Below are 24520 nucleotides of genomic sequence, written 5' to 3'. Positions count from 1 at the left end.
CATCGGTGAAACCTCACACAGATTGGGGGACCGCTTCGTCAAGCACCTCCGCTCCATCTGCCACAACAGACAGGATCTCCCAGTAGCCACCCACTTCAACTCTGCTTCCCACTCCCATTCAGATATGTCCATACATGGCCTCCTCTACTGCCATGATGAGGCCAAACTCAAGTTGGAGGAGCAACACCTCATATACCATCTAGGTAGTCTCCAGCCCCTTGGTATGAATATAGAGTTCTCCAACTTCCTGTAATTCCCTCCCCCTCCCTTCCTCTATCCCTATGTTACTCTGCCCCCTCTCCCATCTGCCTATCACCTCCCTCATGGTTCCGCCTCCTTCTACTACCCATTGTGTTTTCCCCTATTCTTTCTTCACATTTCCTGCCTATCACCTCCCCGCTTCCCCCTCCCCCACCCCTTTATCTTTCCCCTTACTGGTTTTTCACCTGGAACCTACCAGTCTTCTCCTTCCCACCCTCCCCCCACCTTCTTTATAGGGCCTCTGCCCCTTCCCTCTTCAGTCCTGACGAAGGGTTCCGGCCCAAAACGTCGATCGATCTTTTCCACGGATGCTGCCCAACCTGCTGAGTTCCTCCAGCGTGTTGTGAGTGTTGTGAAAGAAAACATCCACCTGATTACAACCTAATATCGTCCATCAGATAATGGATCAGTGCTCCTCTATTTGGAAGAAACACTGAAGATAGCAAGGGTGCAGAATATCCTCCGGGCAAGACAACACTGTCAATAATCAAGAATGATCTCGGCAGTAGTACTATAAATTAATGAGCCAGCTGAGTACTGGAGGAAATAGCGGGTCTGTGGCAGGCAGTGAGGGAATCAACAGAATCGGTTTGATTCTCTTCACATCAGTCTATTTATATCTTGTCATGATAGTGTTGATAGAGATGGTTACCACTCTGTCCTTGTAGAGATAAAAACCTATCTTCAGGCTGAAAGTATCTTCCATTATCTCTACAAAGAGGGTAGGTTGTCTGAGCTAGGGTATTACTTTCTGGAGTCAGTGAGGAGGAGAGGTGACTTGATAGAGGTGTACTAGATGATAAGAGACATAGATTGAGTGAATACAGAGACTTTTTTGCAGGGTACAAATGGCTAACACCAGAGGGTATAATTTTAAGTTGATTGGAGGAACGAATGGGGGAGGGGGGAAACGATGTCTGAGAATGGTGTAAGCATGGAACTCCCTGCCAGGGGTGGTGACAGAAATGGATTCATTAGGGGTTGTAGAATGGTAGAGTCATAGAACATTACAGCACAGAAACAGGCCCTTCAGCCCAACAAGTCCATGCCAAATTATTATGTTGCCTAGTCCCATTGACTTGCATCCGGATCGTAACCCGCCATACCCTTCCCATACCTGTAACCATCCAAATTTCTCTTAAATGTTGAAATTGGACCCACATCCACCACCTCCATTGAGAGTGCAGTCCACACTCTAACCACCCTCTGAGTGAAGAAGATCCTCCTCATGTCGCCCTTAAACATTTTGCCTTTCAAGTTTCCAATTCAGGTTTAATTGTCATTCAGCCAAGCAGCTAAATGAAAGATCACTCCTCTGGGGTCAAGGTGCAAAACACAGTACATACATACAATCACACACAGCACATGTAGTTACGCTAGTACACACAGTCACAGAAAGTCCCTGAGCGGCATGGCCTGAGGAAGAGTAGTGCAAAGGATACTTTCCTGGAGCTACAATGCTGGAAGAACAAGCACACAGTAGTTCCTCATCATGCACTAGTCCAGCTGCTGATGAACGCAATGCAGCTTGCATTCCACCGAGTGAACACAGAAGAGCAGCACTGACAGGAGAGGCCACCATCCCAACCCTGCCCCCTGCCGCACGCCTCTGCTCCATCCCACACTGCATCCGGTGCCTTCTCCCTCAGGTGACTCTGTGGCACGAGGGATCTTGTGGTCCCCAGAAAACACATGACCTCTAGCTCTAATCTCACCCAACCTCAGCGGAAAAAGCTTGCTTGCATTTACCCTGTCTGTGCCCCTCATAGTTGTCTATACCTCCATCAAATCTCCATTCATTCTCCTATGCTACTTGGAGTAAAGTCCTAACCTATTTAACCTTTCTATAACTCAGGTCCCCAAGCCGTGGCAGCATGCTTGTAAATTTTCTCTGCGCTCTTTCAATCTTATTGATATCTTCGGTATTTTTAAGACTCTTAGAAAGATACTATGTAGGAGCGAAGTGTTAGATTGATTTTATAGTATGTAAAAGGTTGGCACAACATCGTGGGCTGAAGGGCATGTTCTATGTTCTATATAAAGTCTAAAACGGGATAGATAGATCAGATCTTTTTTTTTACATTTTTTAGATTATGAGGACATTCAGTCCTCATTTATTGTCATTTAGAAATGCATGCGTTAAGAAATGATACAATGTTCCTCCAGAGTGATATCACAAAAAGAACAGGACAAACCAAGACTAAAACTAACAAAACCACATAATTATAACATATAGTTACAACAATGCAAAGCAATACTGTAATTTGATAAAGAGCAGACCACGGGCATGATAAAAATGTCTCAAAGTCCCAATCAACTCCCGATAGTCCGGATAGCAAGGGGCAGAAGAGAGAGTCTTTCCCTGCCATGAGCCTTCAAGTGCCGCCAACCTGCCGATGCATTGGCAGCACCCGACCGCAGCCGACTCTGAGTCCGTCTGAAAACTTCGAGCCTCCAAACAGCCCCTCCGATACAGCCTCTCCGAGCACCATCCTCTGCCGAGCGCTTCGACCCCACCCCTGCCGCCGAGCAACGAGCAAAGCCGAGGACTTGGGGCCTTCTCCTCCGGAGATTCTGGACCACAGAGAAGCAGCAGCAGCGAAACAGGCATTTCAGAAGTTTCTCCCGATGTTCCTCCATGCTCTCACGTCTGTCTCCATCAAATCAGGATTGTGCACGGCACCTTACTTGACAAATAACAGACATCACCACCGGAGTGGCCGCTGCGAGCTGCGGCGCGCCGCCATCTTCTCCTCCTCCCATTTCACCTCCCACCTCTTGTAACATTCATGAGGCAGTGTTGACCATTAGCAGTAGCATAGGCATACTCCACCTCAATCTGTGACAGCAAACACCAGCACATTCTCACTGTATCACCATTATCAGGTTAGGGGACCAACCCTGTTTCAAAGTGGAGTAGAGATAGGTGGAGGAAGAGAAGGATGTGCTCCAGCCCTAGTGAAGCCAAAGTGGAGAAAGCTCACGTGGGAGAGCAATGAGAACCTCATGTCCCCTTTATCAGGAGCATCAGAAAGAACTCATCACATGCCATCCGATCCACTCATCCAACCTACCGAGCATTTCTGACTCACTCACTGGTCTTTCACTGACCTCATCTGCAACCTCAGAACCCACTGTAACGGAGTGGGAGTAAATTATTCTCAGACCCAAGTATCAAGATGACTTCACCATCTCAGCTGATAAAAATGATTCCATTAATAAAGGAGCAAAGCTAACATCTTCAGAATCAGTTGTAAGGTGCCTGTAACTAATAAAAAAAATATAACTTAAATATAGAAATAAATATAGCGTTGTAGTGACTGGGAATTCCCCCTGTGCTCCCCATGCACAATTAAAATTCAAATGCTGAGGGAAAACTTAAAAAAAGGTTTAACTAACGAGCTCCAGTGTAAGGATGTCTCATTGTTTATTATTAGATTTCAATGAAACATTAATCTTCCTGTAAGGCAAAGAACATTGCATCAGTGATATTGGCAAACTATAAAACAGATCACACATGCTCCCTGCCAACAAACTTCTATGAATTAGTCAGAGATTTAATTTAGTTACACTTTGAGTCTTTAAGATGGAAATGCTTCAGCCACGCTCCAGGTACATTCTCATGAGAGCAGAGAGTAACTAATTTAAGGCCAGAGCTCTGTAGATGACTGAGCAAATAGAGAGTGAAATTGATTAGAAGAAAAGAGATTAACAGGTTAACATAAAAGATAACCAGGCTGTGTTCTCCTTTGTGTTCATGATTAAGGGAAAAATGTAAAAAGGAAATAACAGAGGCAAAGGGAGAACATAAGAAAAAGTTGGCAGCAAACAGAAAGAGAATTAATGAAATATTTGAGAACAATGTTAACAGAGAACAAAAAAGAAATTTACTCAAAAAGGCAGAGAGTACAGAAGCATTAAATAAGTTCACGACAGTAGTCTACACCGAGGAGGTACTGTAAGGTTGATTAAAAGGGAGACTGGAAAGTTTGACTGCATTTAGAGGGGATAATTAAACTGGTCTACATGGGATGCATCCTAGACTGCTGAGGTGAATGAGGGAGAAAATTACAGAGGCCCCAGGGTGGTGCCTGAAAAAAATTCAACTAACACCTTCATTTTTAAAAGATTCAGTCTTAATGATTTCTTGACCATTTCTAACATTCACCACTTAGTTTTAATTCTTTGCAAAGGTCTGATATGCATTTCACAGCTTTTATACATCGCTTTTTGTTTGTTGTCTCCTCATTAATTAGTCATACAGATGGACTTGTAAACAAAGCATCACCATGGCAACTCCGTTCTATCAGTTCTTTCCCCATCCTCTCTTTAAAGTTAAATTGACCTGTTTTCTCTCTTTCCCAGTTTAGATGAAAAGTCTTCCATCTGAAACCTTACCTCTCTTTGTACATGTTCCCTGGCCTGCTACTTGTCTGTATTCCTTGATGTTGTTTTAGATTCCAGTTATGTGCAAGAGAGATAAAAGAGACTGAAAATGCTGGAATCTGAAGAAACAAACAACGTGCTGGAGGAACTCAATGCATCGGACAGCATCTGTGGAGGAAAATCCTGCATTCATGTTTCCAATACTGGCAACTTCATGATCTTCAGAATTCGGCATTGAGCAATATTATATGGTGTAAGAGTAGATGACCAAAAGTCTGTTCTAAGAGGAGAGAGAGAGAAAAGCTTTGGGAAGAATTGGAGGGCCTCAGAATTCTAACCCCCAGATGACTGCTTCCATTGTGAAGTAAATGTTCCTTCAAAAGTGAAACAACATCTCTCACTCTTGTGTTGAATAGATCACTACACTTCCACAAGTAGCAAATAATTTGAGGTCAGATGTAGGATCAAACATCCCAGAGAATGGAAGTGTTGAGCTGAATACACAGCATGCAAGCAAATGTGAGTGCACTCTACAATCTCCTCAAAGATCAGTACAGTAAGCATCTGTTAAGAGAATCATTACACGTTTTTTTTACAACTTCCATTTTTTCATTTTTTTGTCAAAAACTCTGTTTAATTGAGACAGTAACTTCAGCCTTTGTGGATTGTTACTACATTGAGGCATGTAAAAGTAGGTCTTTGTGACCATTATCAGTCAGAGACTGGGGGGTTGGCCCATCATGGCCTCTTCATGAAGCCCCTACTTTCAAAGAAGCTGAAATGAATAAATGAATATTCTATCACTGAGGTAGGAAGTAAGTGGTATTTGGTTTTCTCTTGTAATAATCCCATTAGCATGATCATTCAAAACCAGAGAAAGCAAGTGCTTGCATGCTCTAACTCAGTTTGATTCTACCTTACGAAGCACGACAATTACAAGAGCAGGAATGTTTTTACTCTAAAAGTGGTGGCTCCATACAGGAGAAAGTTACACAAGAAATTTGAGAGGAGTATAATTTTGTTGAGTTCCAACAAAGGGCCACCAACCCAAAAAGTTGACAGCCTCTCTTTCCACAGATGCCATCTGAGTAGCTGAGCTACCTAGCATTTTGTATTTTGGGCTCAGCATTTAATTCCTATTACTTTTAAAGTTAGCTGGGAGCACTTGGCAGGATGAAGAAGATGGACAAATGGAGCAGTTTCTTGTACCACGTTGAAGGGGATGGGCAGGGATTTTGAGAGATGAATGGAAACAACACCCGGGTAATCTTAGAAAAAAGTCAAAGTGGGATTTGAAAGTTCAAAGTGGAGTATGCCTGTCATTTTTATAAGTATGGGAACACTTGGGGTGAGATAATGGAAGTATGAAGCGAATAGATCACAAGGAAAATTATTTGGAATTGCTCAATGAACTAGCATAGATTAAATGGATTGAATGACCTCTTTTTACGTTACAAAACCAAGAGCCCAAAAGATATAGGAACAGATTTAGGCCATTTGGCCCATCAAGTCCGCTCCGTCATTTCATCATGACTGGTACAATGTTCTTCTTAGACCCAAACTGCTGTCTTCCCCCTATATCCCTTCATGTCCTGACCAATCAAGAATCCATCATTATTATTGTATTGTTGCACTCTTCTCAAACAATATACTGTAGGTCATATAGAAATAAGTCTCCCTGTCCTTAATCCCTTAATATAAATAGATGCTCATATAGCTTCAGAGCAAGCTTTTTGACACCATATCTATTGTTCTACATACGTGTTTGAAGCTGTAATTACTAAGGAAAAGATAAGGAGTCATGCTAAGCTTTCAATTCCATGCACATAAAGAGGAATGCACAGTAGGCGTTTGGAAGTTACTGTAATGAGAAACCTACCAGTCAGCTAAAGTCCTGTGCCAGTTACGTGTCACTGCAATAAACAGACTTACTGTACCTCAGTAAACAATGCCTTTTATTTCCTGCTGAGAAAATAATAATCCATTTACTTAATAGAGTAAAAGCATGTTAATAAAAACTAAATCAAGTCCAAGATTCACCAGTTAAATAAGGAGAGAGTTGGCTGGACAACATTACCAAGCTGCCAACACACCTCATTAGTCACATAACAATTTAGATTAGGGAGCACTGACCCTTTGGTAGAGGTGACACCCCAGATTTGTTTAACTAGGAGAGGAGAGAGGAGAAATGAAAATGAAAGGAACTGCACATGCTGGTATCTGAGAAACAATTAGAAAATGCGACAATCAAAGAGGAAAGTGGCCGTAAGACAGGCAAATAGGGACTGCGTGTCAACGCTTCACCATTTGACTCTGTCCAACTGGCAGAGACAAACACTACTGCTGTCATGATTCAGTCCGTGAAGTCCGCATTCTGGTTCACGGTCCGGTCTGTGGACTCAGGACTCCGGGTCTTCCAGCTGTCCCTTGTTTTGGTTGAGTTAATCATAGGCACCTGATTCCCATCTTGGGGCTCGGAATATAAGTAGTCTTGGGGTTGAGTGTGGGCTGCTGGTTTGTCTTGTCAAGATCCCCTGGGAGCAACCTGCTGGTGGAAGGCTTGAGCGGCCACTTGCCATCTTTAGGCCGCATTGGGTTACCATCCCCTCATGGAGCCTTGCTGTCAGTAGTTGGAGCTGTCATTGCAGTATGGATTCAGCCGTTTCCTGGGCCAGCTGAGTGGCTGCCAGCCACTCCGAGCTAGGTAGGGATCTGGCTGTTTCCGTAGCCAGCTGAGGTTGCTGGCTGTAACTGCTACTCGGAGCAACCCTGGAGCAGAGATGGAACTGTCTGTTGTTCTTTGGTGTTTGTCTCTTCTTGTCCTCACCTCCGTGGGGTAAGTCAGGTCTTTCTGCTGTTGCCCTGCGGGGGGATCTGTCTTGTCTTGTCCTCGCTTCTGTGGGGTAAGTCAGGCCGTTCTGCTGTTGCCCTGCAGGGGGTCCTGTCTTGTCTTGTCTTTGCCTCTATTGGGTAAGTCCGGCCATTCTGCCGTTACCCGACTGATGATCCTGTCCCACTTTGGTGTGGAGAAGAAGTTGAGTCCCAGCTTGTCCAAGTATAAGTCCTGGCTCTATGTCTATGTACTGTCCTGTCTCATGTTGGTGTCGTGTTAAAGTTGAGTCCCAGCTTGTCGAAGGATAAGTCCCGGCTCTATGTTGATGTTCAGTTCCCAGTATGTCTCTGAGCTCCAGCCTCCAAGTTATCAGCCTCCGCAGCCTCGCGAGCCAGGACCCCAGCCTGCAGCCTCGCGAGCCAGGACCCCAGCCTGCAGCCTCGCGAGCCAGGACCCCAGCCTGTCTCCAAGTTCAAGATCCAAGACTCCAGCCTGCCTCCAAGTTCAAGAGCCAAGACTCCAGCCTGCCTCCAAGTTCAAGAGCCAAGACTCCAGCCTGCCTCCAAGTTCAAGAGCCAAGACTCCAGCCTGCCTCCAAGTTCAAGAGCCAAGACCCCAGCCTGCCTCCAAGTTCAAGAGCCAAGACCCCAGCCTGCCTCCAAGTTCAAGAGCCGACTCCAGCCTGCCTCCAAGTTCAAGAGCCAAGACCCCAGCCTGCCTCCAAGTTCAAGAGCCAAGACCCCAGCCTGCCTCCAAGTTCAAGAGCCAAGACCCCAGCCTGCCTCCAAGTTCAAGAGCCAAGACCCCAGCCTGCCTCCAAGTTCAAGAGCCAAGACCCCAGCCTGCCTCCAAGTTCAAGAGCCAAGACCCCAGCCTGCCTCCAAGTTCAAGAGCCAAGACCCCAGCCTGCCTCCAAGTTCAAGAGCCAAGACCCCAGCCACGTCCTGTCCGGTAGCCATATCATGTCCTTGCTTAGTTCTGGGGTCCGAGTCCGAGGCAAGACCCAGGTCCTGGGTCCTTGTCCAGTCTCTGGCTCGGAGTCCAAGCCCAGGCTCCTAGTTCACAGTTCCTTGTCCGGGTTCCCTGTGTCTAGTCCATGTCCTAGCCCTAGTCTGCGTTCTTGTCCCTGCTCCTTGTCTGTATCCTGTCACGTCCCTACTCTAGTCAAGTCCACTTCAGTGTCTGTGTCTTGCATTTGGGTCCGCCATCAACGCCCCCCATTGTGAAAACTGCAAGGATGAAAAATCTGACTATGGCACTGTGCTATAGAAGCCTTTCAAGCTGGTCTTAAAAAGGGATGTGTTCATGATATGACTGGTGTCAAATGCTGTCCTGCCTGTCCGGTGCTGGGGGTAAGGGCATTTCCTTTGGAGCTGGAAAAGATTGGCAGAAGAATCTCACTGTTAAACGTTACATAGGAACGAAGCTTGTAGTTTTGAAATTTTGCTGTTAGATTTGAGGAGCTGATATTCTATTTGGTAAAAAGATCTTCAAAGATACAAACAATTTACCATCTCAGGAGGACAGAAAAGTCCGCAGATGTTGTAATTTGGAGCAATAAACAATTTGCTGGACCTGCTGAGTTCCTCCGGCTGGTTGGCTGGATTACCTTCTCATTCAGGTACAAATTGGCATAACGTCAAAGAGAGGTAACTGCATGGTGGGTGGAGTACTGATGTCAGTTTTGGGAAGAGAAAGTTATTTCTTTGCATAGAATCTGTTTAAATTGGGCTGTGGCCAATATTAGCGTATCAATTAATTATGACTGTAGATGGAACTTTAAATAAACACTAAAAGGCAGAGGTGAAGGACTGTGTGCAAATATTGTATAGAAAATCAGAGCATTTGTAAATGAAAAATTATTATTTTGATATTTTAAGGGGTTTATGGAAGTCCTTGTAAATAAAGTACATAAAATTAACAATCAAGAAAAACAAGCAAAAATGTGGACAGGTGGCATGTTGATTTTCATTACGGGGGGGGGGGGGTTGGAGTCCAAGAGTAAGGCCGGCTAACAGAAGTTGGTGAGACCACACCTGAGGCACCATGGGCAGTTTTGCTCCATGTACCGAAGGGAGAACATGTTTGCCTTAGAGGCAGTGCTCAATATTTCACTACGTTTATTTCTGGAATGCAAAGGCAGTTCTGCAAAAATGTTATTAGGATTGGTCAATATGCCTTGGAATTAAGGAGAAGAGATCTCTGTGAAACATAAGATTCTCAGAGCAACTGAAAAGGCCAACATTAAGAGGCTGTTCCCTTTTGCTGGAGAATCTAGAATGTCACTGCAAAATCTCAGAATAGGTACAGTACGTCAGACACTTAAGAACATAATCCCTTTATTGAAAGGGTTATAGATCTTTGGAGAATTCTGGATACTCAATTACTGAATATATTCAAGATGAGATAATAGGTTCAAAGTTCAAACTAACTTTATTATCAAAGTACAGATATGTTACCATATACAACCCTGAGATTTATTTTCTTGTGGGCATACTCAATAAATCCAATAACCATAATAGAATCAATGAAAGACTGCACCAACAGGTGGACAACCAGTCTGCAAAAGATGACAAACTGAGAAAATACAAAAAGAAAGAGAATAAAATTAATAACAATAAATATAGAGAACAGGAGATGAAGAGTCCTTGAAAGTGAGTCCACAGGTTGTGGGAACAGTTCAATGATGGGCAAGTGAAGTTGAGTGAGGTTATCCCCTTGGGTTCAAGAGCTTGATGGTTGAGGGGGAGTAATTGTTCCTGAACCTGATGGTGTGGGTCCTGAGGCCACTAAACGAATCAAGGAATATGAGGAGCAGCGTCACATACAGCTGGAAGGTAAGGGCAACTATGTCGGTATTAAATGGCGGAGCAAACTTATACTCCATTTCTTGCTCCTTTTTTCTTTAATTGATGCATATGATTTACTGTTTCAAGTGACAGAAATGACAAGCATTCAGGACTTTGCTACTCTAGAGCTATCACTTCAAAAGTGGATATTGTGTACTGGAAGATGATCATAAATGGTTTAGAGGGGGAAAATATCAATAGACTAGGGACACATTTAAAATTGAGGGGATGGGATAGAAAGATATATAAGGAGAACTCAGAGAACAGATAGGATTGTCCGCTTGCATGGGCAGTAGGACAAGAGTCAATTAGCTCCTTCCAAATTAATACCTTCAAGTTGAATGACAATTTGAAGATATATAACTGCAGGGCAGTGGGAAAAATCTGAAAAATGGGATGAACAGAGTTACTCCACTAGGAGCAAGCACATACCTGATGGGCTCGAATCTCTTTAGACAATTCACCCGTCATGCTTATGAGCTTGTATTGCTGAGGTCAGTGAGGACTCTGTTAGTGTCATGTATGGTCACTAATCCTCAAAGGGCCCAAGATAGGAGCATGGAGCCCTGAAATATCTGAATGAATCGGGCACTGTTAGAGTTATGGCGCAGAAGCAGGCCATGTGGCCCATCTAGACCTTACCTAGCCCATCTAACTGCACTCAGACCATAGCCCTCCATACCCCTCCCATCTATGTACAGTACTTATTCAAACATCTCTTAAATGTTACAACTGGACCTGCATCAATCACTTCTACTAGCAGTCTATTCCACACTTGCACCATTCTCTGAGTGATGAAGTTACCCCGCAGGTTCCCCTTAAATTTTCACCTTTCACCCTAAACCCTGACTTAGTCTTAACTAATCGAAGGGGAAAAACCCTGCAAGCATTTGCCCTGTGCATACTTCTCACAATTTTTTATATTCTTGAAGATCTCTCCTCATTTTCCTGCACTCCAGGAAATAAAGTCCTAATCTATTCAAACTTTCCCTATAACTCAGAGTCCTCAAACCCTGGGAACATCCTTGTAAATTTGCTTTGTACTTTTCCTGTAGGTAGGTGACCAGGACTGCACACACAATACTCCAGATATAGCCTCAACAATGTCTTATACAACTTCAACATAACACCTCCATCCCCTGTATTCAATGTCCTGATTTATCAAGAGTGCCACAGGGTCTCTTTATGACACTATCATCTTGTGCACCACTTTCAAGGAATTATAGATCAGCACTCTCGGGTCCCTTTGTTCTACCATACAGCTCAGAACCCTACTACTCACTGTTTAAGTCTTACCCTGGTCTAGCCTTCTAAAGTGCACCACCTTCTTTATTCCATGTGGCTGCCTGTGATGCCTCCGCTATTACATAGCAGTTCATTTCCATGCCATTCAGGTAGCAAAAGTGATTTGTGTAGGCAAATCCATATTGAAAGTCAGCTCTGAGTGCAAAAATCTTATTGATGATGCCAGAAAAGATCATTCTAAAGCAGTGCGCAGATTAAGCACTGGGTCTTTGGTGTACTAAGGAGGACCCCGGCAAAGAATACAATCAGCTCTTGGTTCATTGAAGCAAAATGGTTATCAGGATTAGTAAATAAAAACTCAAGAGATCCTGCAGATGCTGGAAATGGTCCTTTTGAAGGGTCTAGGCCAGATCCGTCAACTGTTCATTTCCCTCCATAGTTGCTGCCTAACCTGCTGAGTACATCTAGCATTTTGTGTGTGCTGCTCAGTAGATCAAAACTGCTGTCTTTCAGACCAGCGAGATTGAAAATCATACCGGGCAGGAATTCTAGGCATTGCACAACTGTTGACATCTTTTGGAAGAAGCTTAACCAAATTTTTTTCAGTGTAATGAAAATTCATGGACATCTTCAACAATTTACTCATCCAGGCTGCTGTCCCCATATGCTTGAAACATCATCATCCCCGTACCAAATAATTCTACACCTTCAGAACTGAACAACTACTGCCTGGTGGCACTGATGCCAATCACCATAAAGTGCTTTGAATGGCTGGTAATGGCGCATATCAAAAACTCCATTTCTGCCCCATCAGACACTCACCAATATGCTCTACAACAAATGCCATTGTATCTAGCATGCAGCTGGTCCTGACATAAGGGCACTTATGTCAGAATGCTCTTTCTGAATTTCAGTTCAGCATTCAACACTATTGTCCCACAGACCTTGGTGAACAAACTCCTACTCCTCAGTCTAAATACACCACTGTGCAACTGGGGGTTGGGCTTCCTAACCAACAGACCTCAGACAGTCAGGATGCACAATCGCTCCTCCCTCCCCGTCATCCTCAACACAGGTGCTCCCCCCAGGACTGTAGGCTGAGCCCACACTCTGCTCATTCATGACTGTATGGCCAAATACCCAAGTAATCACATTATTAAGTTCACTGATGACATAACAATGTTGGGGCACATCACCAACAAAAATGAGACTGTCTACAAAGAGGAGGTGGGGCCAGGCAAATAACCTCTTCCTCAATGTTAACAAGACAAAGGAGGTGGTTATCGATGTCAGGAGAAACTGCACCACTCACATCCCCCTTTACATCGGCGGCACAGCAGTGGAAACTGCAAGATGTATCAAATGCCTGGGAGTGCACATTTCTCATGGTCCCAGAACACATCCTTCACAGTCAGTAAAGCTCATGAGTGCCTCTTCTTTCCGAGGAGGCTGACAGAGCTGGACTGTGCACATCCGTACCCATGTCATTCTACAGGTGAGCAGCAGAGAGCATCCTAACAAGTTGTATCACTGCATGGCAAGGTGAACAGCACTGAGGTAGATACGAAGACTCTACAATGGTAATCCGAACTGCCCAACGCATCACTGGCATCAGCCTACTTGCCATCGAGGATTATACAGAAAGGTGCCAGAAAAGAGCCAGTAACATCGTAAAGATTCCCAGCGCCCTGCTTATGGATTGTTTGTCCCACTCCCATCAGGGAAGTGGCTATGTAGCATCCACACCAGAACCACCAGTCTCAAAAAAACGCATTTCCCCCAAGTAGTAAGACTGATCAACACCTTCACCCACTAAACCACCACTACTTTGTTATTTCCTGTCAGTCACTTTATCTACAGACACTCCTCTGCCTAGCATTACTTTATGGACTTATATATATTTATATATTAATTTATGCATTTTTATTATTAGTATCATTACTGTGATCTTTATCTTATTGTGTTTTTTGTGCTGCATCAAAAATGGAGTAATAGTTACTCCATAAGAGTTGGGATATTATGTTGCAGTAGTACAAAATATTGTTCAGACCACAGGAAGGATATGGTGGCTCTAGAGATAGTGCAGAATGGGATTCATTGTGATACTGCTTTGAATGGAGGGCTGTCTTAATCACTTAGTTTCTTCTAAGTACAATCCAGATCACCAAACTTTTCTTCTTAAACAAGAAACCACACCCTGTAACTGAGCCAACAGTCATTTTTTTCTTCACCTTGCATAACAAGATCAGATGTCTGCTCAAGGAGGTTTCACCTCCTTATCTCAAACATGAAACACAACAGACCTGATGCTGAGTAACTGTTGAAAGTTTCTCACCACAATAAATAGAAACTGTGCTAAAGTGAGCCTGGTGCTGATTAGCCTCACTCTTAAGATCAGCATCCTCAAACTTCTCACATGCACAACAGTTCCATTACAACATAAGACTTACTACTTCATGGTGTTTTGGAGATTATGTCATGGTCTGGTCCATGAAGTCCGCATTCCAGTTCACGGTCCGGTCCAATGCTCCTTATTCCAGGTTTTCCAGTCTTCCCTTGTTCTGTTGGGTGATCTAATTGAGGCACCTGATTCTCGTTTGGGCTGGCTTCATAAATAGCTTTGGGATTCAGCCTCTGGCTGCTGGACTGTTCCCTCCCTTTCCCTTCCTTTGGAAGCCTTTGCCTGAAGCCTAGCCTGCATCGCTGTCAAGTTCTACCAGCGGAGCAAGACCAGAGCCTTGCTGGGTCTAGATAAGGAACTATCTATCATTGTTTGGAACTATCTCTTTGAGTCCATGCCTTTGCTAGGTAGGTCCGGCCATTTCCCACTACCTTGTGTTGTGAGCCATCTCTGTGTCCACGCCTTCGCTAGGTAGGTCCAGCTGTTTGCAGTTACCTTGAGTGGGGAACTGTCTGTGTTCTGTGTGTGAGTCTCGGCCCTACATCCTGCTCCCCAGGAGGGGTCCAGACTCTGCGTAGAGCCCCGGGCCCAAGTCCTGTTCCCAAGGAGGGGTCCTGACTCTGTATTCCATGTATGAGTCCTGGCCCTAAGTCCTGTTCCCAAGGAGGGGTCCTGGCTCTGTGTTCCAGTCTCTCTTAAGACCAAGGCTCTGTGTTCCTGTTCTGCCAAGACCAAGGCTCTGTGTTTCCTGTTCTTCCAAGACCAAGTCAAGGCTTCGGGTTCTTTTCCTGTCCATGTGACTTGTCCAGTACAGGAGTTCCACGTCCAGTCCTGTAGCCATGTCATGTCTTCGCCTAGTTCTGGAGTCCAAGCCCGAGTCAAGACCCAGGTCGTGGGTCCTTGCCCATTCTCTGGCTCGGAGTCCGAACCCAAGCCATATCCAGTCCTGTAGCCACATCATGTTCTTGCCTAGTTCCATGGTCTGAGCTTGAGTCAAGACCCAGGTTCTGGTCCTTGTCCAGTCTCTGCCTTGGAGTCCAGGCCCAGGCTCCTAGTTCCCAGTTCCTTGTTCTGGTCCTGCTTTCCTAGTCAAAGTCCTAACCCAAGTCTGTGTTCCTGTCCCAGCTCCTAGTCTGTGTCCTGTCCCATCCCTAACTCTAGTCCTGTTCTGTTCCTTGTACTTCAGTGTCTGTGTCTTGCATTTGAGTCCACTCCCAGCACCCTCGTATGACAGATTAAGGAAACGTACTAACGTGCAAAATTTGCAAACAACAGAAATCCTGTAAGTGAGGAGAATAGTAATGGGAGTATAATCAGGGGCCATTTATTAGGAGCCTAATAAAGTGGCCGGCCTGTATGTTCATGGTCTTCTGCTGCTGTTGCCCATCCTCTTCAAAGTTCAATGTGTTGTGCATTCCAAGAGGCTCTTCTGCACACACTGTTATAACACATGCTTATTTGAGTTACGGTCATCTTCCTGTAAGCTTGAACCAGTCTGGCCATTCTCCTTTGACCTCTCTCATTAACAAGACATTTTTACCCACAGAACTGTCACTCACTTGATTTTGTTTTTGGTTTTTCTTCCTATTCTCTGTAAATTCTGGAGAATGTCATGCATGAAAATCTCAGGACATCGGCAGTTTCTGAGATAGTCAAACTACCCTATCTGGCACTAACCTTCACTCCATGATCAAAGTCACTTTGATCATATTCCCTTCCCATGCTGATGTTTGGTCTGAACAACAACTGAACCTCTTGACCATGTCTGCATGTTTTTGTGCATTGCCACATGATTGACTGACTATATATTTGCATTACAAGCTGGTGTACAGGTGTACCCTATAAAGTGGCCACTGAGTGTACATAGAGAGGCTAATTTAATAGACACACATGTAACAGACAAATTTTTATGATGAAATTTGCAAAGGGATAGATTTTAATAGATTGAGCAAGTTAGGCAATATGATATAAAGTCTCCTGTCTCTTTAATTCTCAATTCGCTTCCAGTCTAATCTCAAACAAAAGGTTGAAGGGACTCGGTGCAGGTTGCATATGTGGAGGGAAATGGACATTTGATATTTTGGATCGAGACCCTTCATCTGCACTCATCCAGATAGAGTACAATGTGCAGTTTCAACCTAAAACACTGACTGTCTATTTTTTACTCCATACATACTGTGTGGTTCTCTTGAGTTCCTCTGGCTGCTCAACATGAGAAAGTCTGCAGATGCTGAAAATCCAAAGCAACACACACAAAATGATGGAGGAACTCAGCAGGCCAGGCAGCATCCATGGAAAAGCGTAGATGCTACGTAAACAGTTAACGTTTTGGGTCAAGACCCGTTGCCCTCCAGCTTCTAGCTTGCTTACCCAGAGTCCATCTTTCTGCAGTCTTGTGTGGTCCTAATGTGACCTCTCTGTCTTCTTACAATGTTCCAATGATACCCAACATACAGTGTCTTGAAAAAGTATGCCTTTTTTCACAGTAGAACCTGAAATAAATAAATAACAGGAAAAAATGTGCAATATTAGATTTACACCACATGTACTGCTAAAAAAAAAGGGCATATCTTGCCCATAAAGACTTTGCAAAGTGTCACTTAGAAGATACTGTAAAGATATGGAAGAAGGTCTTGTGGTCAGATGAAACTAAAGTGGAACTTTTTGGCCTCAACACTAAGAGGTTCGTTTGTCGTAAATCTAATACTGCGTATCAGCCAGTTAACACCATCCCTACTGTAAAGTATGGTGGAGGTATCATCATGCTATGGGGATCCTATCCAGCACCAGGGACCGTAAATCTTGTCAGGATTGATGGGAAGATGAATGCTACTAAATACAGAGAGATCCTAGATTAAAACCTGCTAGCTTCTGCCAGAAATCTTAAACTGGGGCGGAAGTTTGTCTTTCAGTTGGACGACGACTCAAAAGCACACTGCTAGAGCAACCATGGAATAAATGAAGAAAATTGATGTCCTTGAGTGACCCAGTCAGAGTCCGGAACTTAACCCAATCGAACACCTCAGGCAAGACATCAAGATTGCTGACCATGATCACTCCCCAACTAACCTGGCATAGCTTGAGCATTTTGTAAGGAGGAATGGGCAAATCTTGCTTCATCACATTATGCAATAGAGACTTACCTAAAAAGAATATTGGCTGTAATAGATGTGAGAAGTGGTTCAACTAAGTACTGAGCAAAGGGGGATGAATACCTTTGAACTGCTGATATTTCAGATTTTGAATTTTTAGTTTATCATGCTTTACAATTTCCCCTATTTTTTGGCTTTACTGTGTTTAAAAATAAAAGGAGCATGTGTTACGCAAATAAAAATTCTCAGTTAAGTTAATCAAAACCCCTGGCTGTAATACTCATTTATGTGTTGGGGGCTGAATACTTTTTCAAGGCACTGTAAGCTCAAAGAACATCACCTCCTGTCCTATCTGATTACATTGCAGTCTTTGAGAATACATAATGATTTAACATTTTGAAGTAACTAACCCCTTTTACTTTTCTCTGTCTGTAAGGATGTAGATTTCAAAGTAAATGTTACTTTGACAACTTTGGTCTGCACCTTGTCACATACTTTCCCTAAATTCTCTCCATCCTCCTCCTTGTTGATACTTAACACACTTGCTTTCTCACATTTTCACTTATGTTGAAGGATCATTGACTCTCAAAACTACATGTTCTATTGTGGATTCTAGCATCTGGAGATTATTTGCTCCAGATAATATATGGTTGCAAATAGAGGACAGGATGGTGTATTTAGCCACTGATGATTAAAGGAGGCAAGTTCAAATGAAAAAAGGGCTAAAAACATTTAGGGTCCAGGGAAAAACTGGGATCTTAAAAAAAAATCACTTCTTCTGATGCAATACTTTAGCTAAACCTGGTCAGCACTTTTGGAAGAATGTGAAGATCTTGGAAAGGGTGCTTAATTAGATTTATTAAAAAGATTCATTAATTCATTAAAAAGATTTATCAGAATTGATTCAGGGCTTATGGGAAAAGTCAGAGAAGCTGGGATAGTTCCTACCAAAGCAGAGAAGTTTGTGAGGTGAGCTGATAGAGTTGTTGAAAAAAATCAGGGGTTCCACGAATATTGGATAGAAAGGTACCCTTTAGTGGAAGGGTTGAAGGGACAAAATTGATGAAGCCTTTTTGTTTCATTTGAATGATTTGCATCTGGAAGGCAATGAAGGGCAATGGGGATAGATTCCATTATAATTTTCAAAATGAATTTGGAATTTCATTCAAATAAAAAGGGTTTGCAAGACTACAGGTTGAGGGTATTTTAGTAGGGTTAGCTACATTAATCTGACAGAAAACCATCAAGGAACTGAAAGACTGAACAGCCTCCTACTGTACTCTTACATTTTTTAATGCTTATACAATGAGATTTGTTCTTGCAATGTTTCCCTGTGGACTAACATCAAAAGAAACATTTAAATCTATGGAGCACTCGCAGGTCTTTGAAACATTTTTTAATTCTATTTAAAATCATGTAAAATCACCTGGTGAAGGCAGAAAGAGTTGAAAACTATTAATTCTTTCCTAAAAAATAAAGGATTTTTTCTCTCACACCTGTAGTAGTATTTCTAATTTTGTATGGAAACAACTTGCAAGAATTACAATCTAACTCTAATCAAATATCTTTCATATGCTCAGTAAATTCAATGTTTCAACAGATTGCTTTTGAGGTTTTATGTGCTGTCTTTGATTTTCCCCCTGTTCCAACTCACACTGAGATCTTTCTCTAACATATTCTGTGTTCCTGTACTGTTAATTAGCTGTCCAATTACTGGCCCATTAACAACACATACAGTAAATGTCTGCAAGTACCAACTTCAAGGGAATGTTTCCAAGCACTGTGAAAGCTCCTGTGGCCTTAAGAGCAACAGAGCCAGATGCAATATTTCTGATTAGTTTGATAGTTAATATTGCCAATTTCCAATATTAAACACCGGATGAAATATATTTCAAGATGGAATGTTGTATTTTGCTGGATGGTACAATAAAGTTACACCACATAGGGGATTTGAATAAGGGTGTTTATTCTAATGCTGCAACAAGAAAGTTTTGCTGAACAAGATATTTATCATACGTATGATAATACTATCCACTGGCCACAGGAATATTTAACATCCAGAATACTTTGTAAAGAACTCTGTGCTTAGAAATGCTAATGCACCCAATGGATGTTTTAGATGGGCATAGCAATGGGGACCATTTCAGTCATTGGGTGGGTGGCTGGAAATAAAGATTGGAAGGCCAGCAAAGTTTGTATGATATGGAGATTGACTGAACAGCAATTATGAATCAGCAAATGAGAAGACTGGCGACTTAAGCAGAGATCAGAGGTTCAGAGCTAGATATTGGAGGATGGGCACCGAGGGTATTTACTAGACTAGGTTGTCTCAGGACTACCTCGATATAGGCCAAATGTCACAAGAGTCACCAAGTTCCCCTGCAATGTTCCATGGGCGGTGAAGCCATCCTGACTCCCTTTCATATTAAAAGTGACAAGGGTTCATGAATAACACATACTGGTTACAGCCCAGTCAGATTTCTAGAGTGGTGTCGAGTTTCATCCTGGGGGAGAAAAAAACAAATAGCATTTGTGTGACTTCTGGAAAGAAGATCAGCACTACGCAAGGGATTTTCTAGGCAACGTTGCCAACAATTAGAATGTTCAATAACAAGCCCTCATATGCTGTCCCCAGAATTATGTTTCGCTGCAGTTGCCAAGAAATCCAGTGTAGAGTGATGACAGAGCAGCTGAAGTTCAGAGTTCATATAGATATCACAAACCACTGTTGCGACAAACAAGCAGTAATCCATAATGGTGAATTGGTGGAATTCATTGCCTCAGATGGCTATGGAGGCCAAGTCATTGGGTATATTTGAAGCAGAGGTTGATAGGATTTTGATTAGTAAGGGCATTATAGGTTATGGGGAGAAGGAAGGAGAATGGGATTGAGAGGGAAAATAAATTAGCCCTGATCTATTGACAGAGCACTCACTGGGCCCAATGGCTTAATTCTGCAATAATCTATTCAATGTCTTATGGCCTTATAAGCCAAGCCACAGAGAATTCAGCCATTCGGATCAACTTTCCCATGTGAATGCTTTATGTCTAGCTAATTTTAATATCCTTTTCCCACCCCCTCTAATAAACATTCCCTTAACTGTCAATGCTCTCGGGGAAACAACCTCAGGTTCTGCAACCTGTCCAGTAACTGGTGCTGGTGGTCTTACAAATTCTTGGCATGTTTCCAAAACTGTGGTCCTTAGAATTGGACACAGTGCTCCAGCTGTGGCTTAGCGAGTCAAATGTAAGAGTTAGCTTAACTTCTTATTTTTGTATTCTATGCTTAAACTCATAAAACAAAACATTAAACACACACTTTAACAACCTTCTTAACTTGTCCAATTATCTTTGAAATGCATATGCGTACTCTGCCAGAATCTGTTCCTGAATTGCTTTAAAACTGAGATCTTCTATAAAGAAAACTCCCTTCATTCTTCCAACTAAAATTCATCAAACACTGTACTTACCTTTTCATCAGTCTGCCCCTATCCTAAAATCTGTTACTATTCATTCTGTTGTTTACTGAATATCTTAGTTTAATTTCACCAATACCAATTGAGTTTACGACATGTAGAGCCAAATCTAGGCCACTAACGTATGTCACTACTCCTAATGTCAATCCCTTCAGGAATGTAGCATCATGTTTTCCTCTGGCATGAAAAGCATTGGCCAGTGCAACTTTAAAGCATATTTATTAATAACTCACACTTTGATGTGCAGGGAAATTGCCAAAATTACAGATAAAAGTAAGTTTAAAATGACAAACAGGGAAGACCCAATGAAACTCCTGAACGTACTCAAGAATTTGGTTGTGCCAGATAAGGACTAACGCACTTTGAATTTACTTGTTTCTAAATGTTGCGCAGTAGTACAGAGAAATTTGGCATCACGGTTAATCATAATATCAGCTGCACAGGTGTTTACAAGCTGAAATATTATCCACGGATTCGTGCTTGGTTACATTTACTTGAAGTTCACTGAAATGATAAACCAATTACAAAGATCACGACAGCTGGATATTATTCAAAGTAGTGATCTTTATGAAACAATCATTCAACTTAATGCTAACAGACTCAGTAACAGCAAGATATTGATTTTTCTCACTTCCATTAAAAAATTATCTTTAAAGGCTTCAGATTAGCCAAAAAATAAGCAAAAGGTGGATTGATATCATTTTGGACTCATACCATTTAAAGTAATGGCTGCATTTTCATTATTTTAACCAAACTCAAATGTTATTTCTCACATCACCCTTTTTGGAGAAATCTAATGAAATAATTGCATTATTGAACCCACCTACAGTTAGCGTGGTACAAGTCTATCATTAATTTCTTTTTTTTCTGTTACAGCAGGGTTTAATGGAGCAGAAGACAAAAGAATTAATATTGATTTGTACAGCTTGTTTTTCCATTTGTCTTCCAGCAGTAATCCTAACTTAACTAATGAAGAATATTTTTAGTTATGAGTCGGAGGTGGAATTTCAGGGGTTACAGCAAGGCTGGAGTCATAGGACACATGAAATACTCAGGGCCATGACAGTTTATAAAACTAATAATGGGAATGAATTTCCATAGAGGTTCCCCAGATTGTAACTCATCATGTTGGCACAAGAAAACAGGTAAAACATTGACAGCACGATGATTGTAATGGTGGTCTTGGACTTCAACAACTGATCTCTTCAAGCTAAGGTGAGATGAGATAACTATCAAATTCTGCTTCAAAGCACAACCCATCCTCTCTTACAGAAGAACCACAATTTTTGACTACAGTATGTGTGGTATCCCTTATACATTTCCCTTGAGTTGCATTTCTTTTAAAGTTTGGAGACCTATACAGCCTAAAAGTTCACTCATTCAAGAAAGTTCAACTGAGTTTATCACCTATGGCTAAAACGATCCCCAACAATTTCTTCACTACATGGTCAACCTCTTGAATATGCATTGCGAATAGCAACTGATATTTGCTTGATCCATTACAGGGCCAGGTGGGAGTGAAAGGCAGCTCTTGCCTGATGTGTACTGTTAGATAAACAAGGATGATCTGGTTTAATGGGTTCAATGTCTGCAGTGACGCATGGACTTGCAGCAGTTGTCAAGCGACACATGCAGTAACCTAAATCCACACCAAGTATTTGTAAGATAAATCAAACCCAGGACAGCAGTTTTATTAAAACTCAGCCATCAAATGAATGTCAAGCTAATGACAGTATCCCAATATTTATGCAGTTGTTGTAATTACTCAACACAGTTCAAACTCACCCTTATAATGCTTTTTGAGAAAATTTGATATTTAAATTATTGGTTTTAGTAGTCCAAATTAAATCTTTAGCCATAAGCAAAAAGGTTATAATGGAGTTTTATTTTTGCCTGCGTTAAGGTTTATTTACACTTTTTCCAAGCATTGCTCTGCCTTTCTTTCTATTTTTTCTCACTCTGCTGAAGACTTCATTATTGCTTACATCTGTTTATATTCCCAGTCCAACATTGTTGCTCCCACACTTGCAAAAAAAAATCCAATGTGTCGAGGATGTTTTTGGGGGTTGCTCTGTCATTATCGCTAGGGCCTTCTTCATTCCTGTTAAACCAAAAATAGGAAATCTGCCAGAAGTTTAAAGGACAATTCATTCTGCAGTTTATCTTTTTGACATACAATGGAAACTTATATGAGAACATTCAGAGAACACAACACGGACATGAGGCATCTTTATTAGAGCGTCTGACAGCTGCTTTTATGTTAACAGAACATATCCACTTCATTTATTCAATCTTCTGAAAAAAAAATTATAAGATATTCTCCAAACAGTGCTTAGTTGCTAGGAAAACTGAAAACCCTTATGACTGATTCAAGGGGTTTAATACAAGGATTTAAAGATTATCTCTCTCATCACTGACCCACTTAATGTACATAAAGTGTCTACACATTGTGTACTTGACAGACAATTGTTCCTTTAATCTTACACAGAAAATATTATAAGAAATACACGAGACATTTCATTTTATTGTAGGTACCTCCATTTAAATAAAATTACTTCTCTTCAGATCCACTACTGATAACCTAGATCAGTCAAAAAGTATTAAGGTAAGAATCAGTAAAATACTAAACATAATCTCATTAATATGAAGCTTCAGTCAATTACAGGGCTTTATTTTTGTAAAGACAATTACACACAGTATTGTAGTTGTACAGCAGAGCAGTTTGCTTTTGTGGAAAAGGATACAGTGTTTTATGACCCATGAATTTTCAATAACTACTGTCACTGTTGTGGAATTAGAAGAGGCAGATATTTTCAACACAACAGGATTCGACCAACAGCGAATTACAGTCTAGTTTGCTTTGACAGTATTCGTTGAGGATGAATGTTGTCCAGGTCACTGGTAAACTCTTCGCGGTTTTCCATTTCTAGCATTGTGAATTTTGTAGATCCATCCAAAATGGTTTGGCAATGATCAAAAAGACAGCATCCCTGAGAGAGCAGTAGTCTTGTCAGTGCAGCACTGTAGTGTCGGTTTAGATTAGGCATACAGATCTGTGGTGAAACTTAAATTAATAGCAAAATGAGACTATTACCGAGGCCTAAAGTGACATCTCCAGAGCAGCAGCATGGATAGAAAAGGGCAGATCGCTTTTGGAACTGGGACTGGAGCCAGATACACTCAGGACCATCTGGAAAGGTTGAAAACTTCAAAAACATGACTTTTACTAAGGTGGTCACACTCAGAATCAGTCAGATATTAGATGGATGACCACCAGAAGTAAGGGGAGTAAGCATTCAGTGGAGAGTTCCCCTGTTGCCATTCCCCTCAGAGACAAGTATACCCCTTTGGATACTGCTGCAGGGAGTTGGGGGGGGGGGGAATGACCTATCAGAGCCCAGCAACACCAGCCAGGCTAGTGGCTCCTTGGCCGGCTCTGAGGCCAAGGTTGGAGCAGCTGGTATACAAAGTGAGGCAGTATGTAGTGAGATTGAGGATGGACAGGCAGGTGATAGGGTAAAATTGCAGTCAGTGGGATGAGGTGAAGTGTAGCAAGGGAGAAAAATGAAAAAGGGTGATGAATACAAGACTGCAGGTGTTAGATTTGAATGAATGCAGTATACGGACTAAGGTAGATGAACCTGTAGCGCAGTTAGAGATTGGCAGGTTTTATGTTGTGGATATCATTGAGTTGTAGCTGAAAGATCATAGTTGGGAGCTTAACATCCAAGGATACACCTTGTATTAAAAAGACAGGCAGGAAGGCAGAGAGGGTGAGGTGGCTCTGTTGATAAAAAATGAAAGAGATGGCATAGGATCAGAAGATGCAGGATCCTTCTGGGTAGAGTTGAGAAACTGCAAGGGTAAAAAGACCCTGAAGGGCATCATATACAGACCTCTGAATAGTAGCCAGGATATGGAGATAGAAAAGGCACGTAATAAGGGCAATCTTATGATAGTCATGGGAGATTTTAATA

The 24520-nt window shown here is 42.2% G+C and overlaps 1 long non-coding RNA gene across 1 annotated transcript in view; it reads right to left on the bottom strand.

The window, feature by feature from the left end:
* The window catches only part of LOC134342341 (uncharacterized), a 40242-nt gene extending 19590 nt beyond the window's left edge, over nucleotides 1–20652 (bottom strand). Inside the window, exons 1-2 of the long non-coding RNA XR_010017004.1 lie at nucleotides 20538–20652; nucleotides 16346–16467 (exon numbers count right to left, since the gene is read on the bottom strand). This is a non-coding gene — a long non-coding RNA (uncharacterized LOC134342341). The remainder of the gene's footprint in view (nucleotides 1–16345; nucleotides 16468–20537) is intronic.
* Nucleotides 20653–24520: the final 3868 nt, after the last annotated feature.

The sequence above is a fragment of the Mobula hypostoma genome, chromosome 2 (genome assembly GCF_963921235.1).
Source record: "Mobula hypostoma chromosome 2, sMobHyp1.1, whole genome shotgun sequence".
Classification (NCBI taxonomy): domain Eukaryota; kingdom Metazoa; phylum Chordata; class Chondrichthyes; order Myliobatiformes; family Myliobatidae; genus Mobula; species Mobula hypostoma.
Note: the sequence above shows the minus strand (reverse complement) of the source record. Positions and strands in the feature narration are given on the sequence as shown.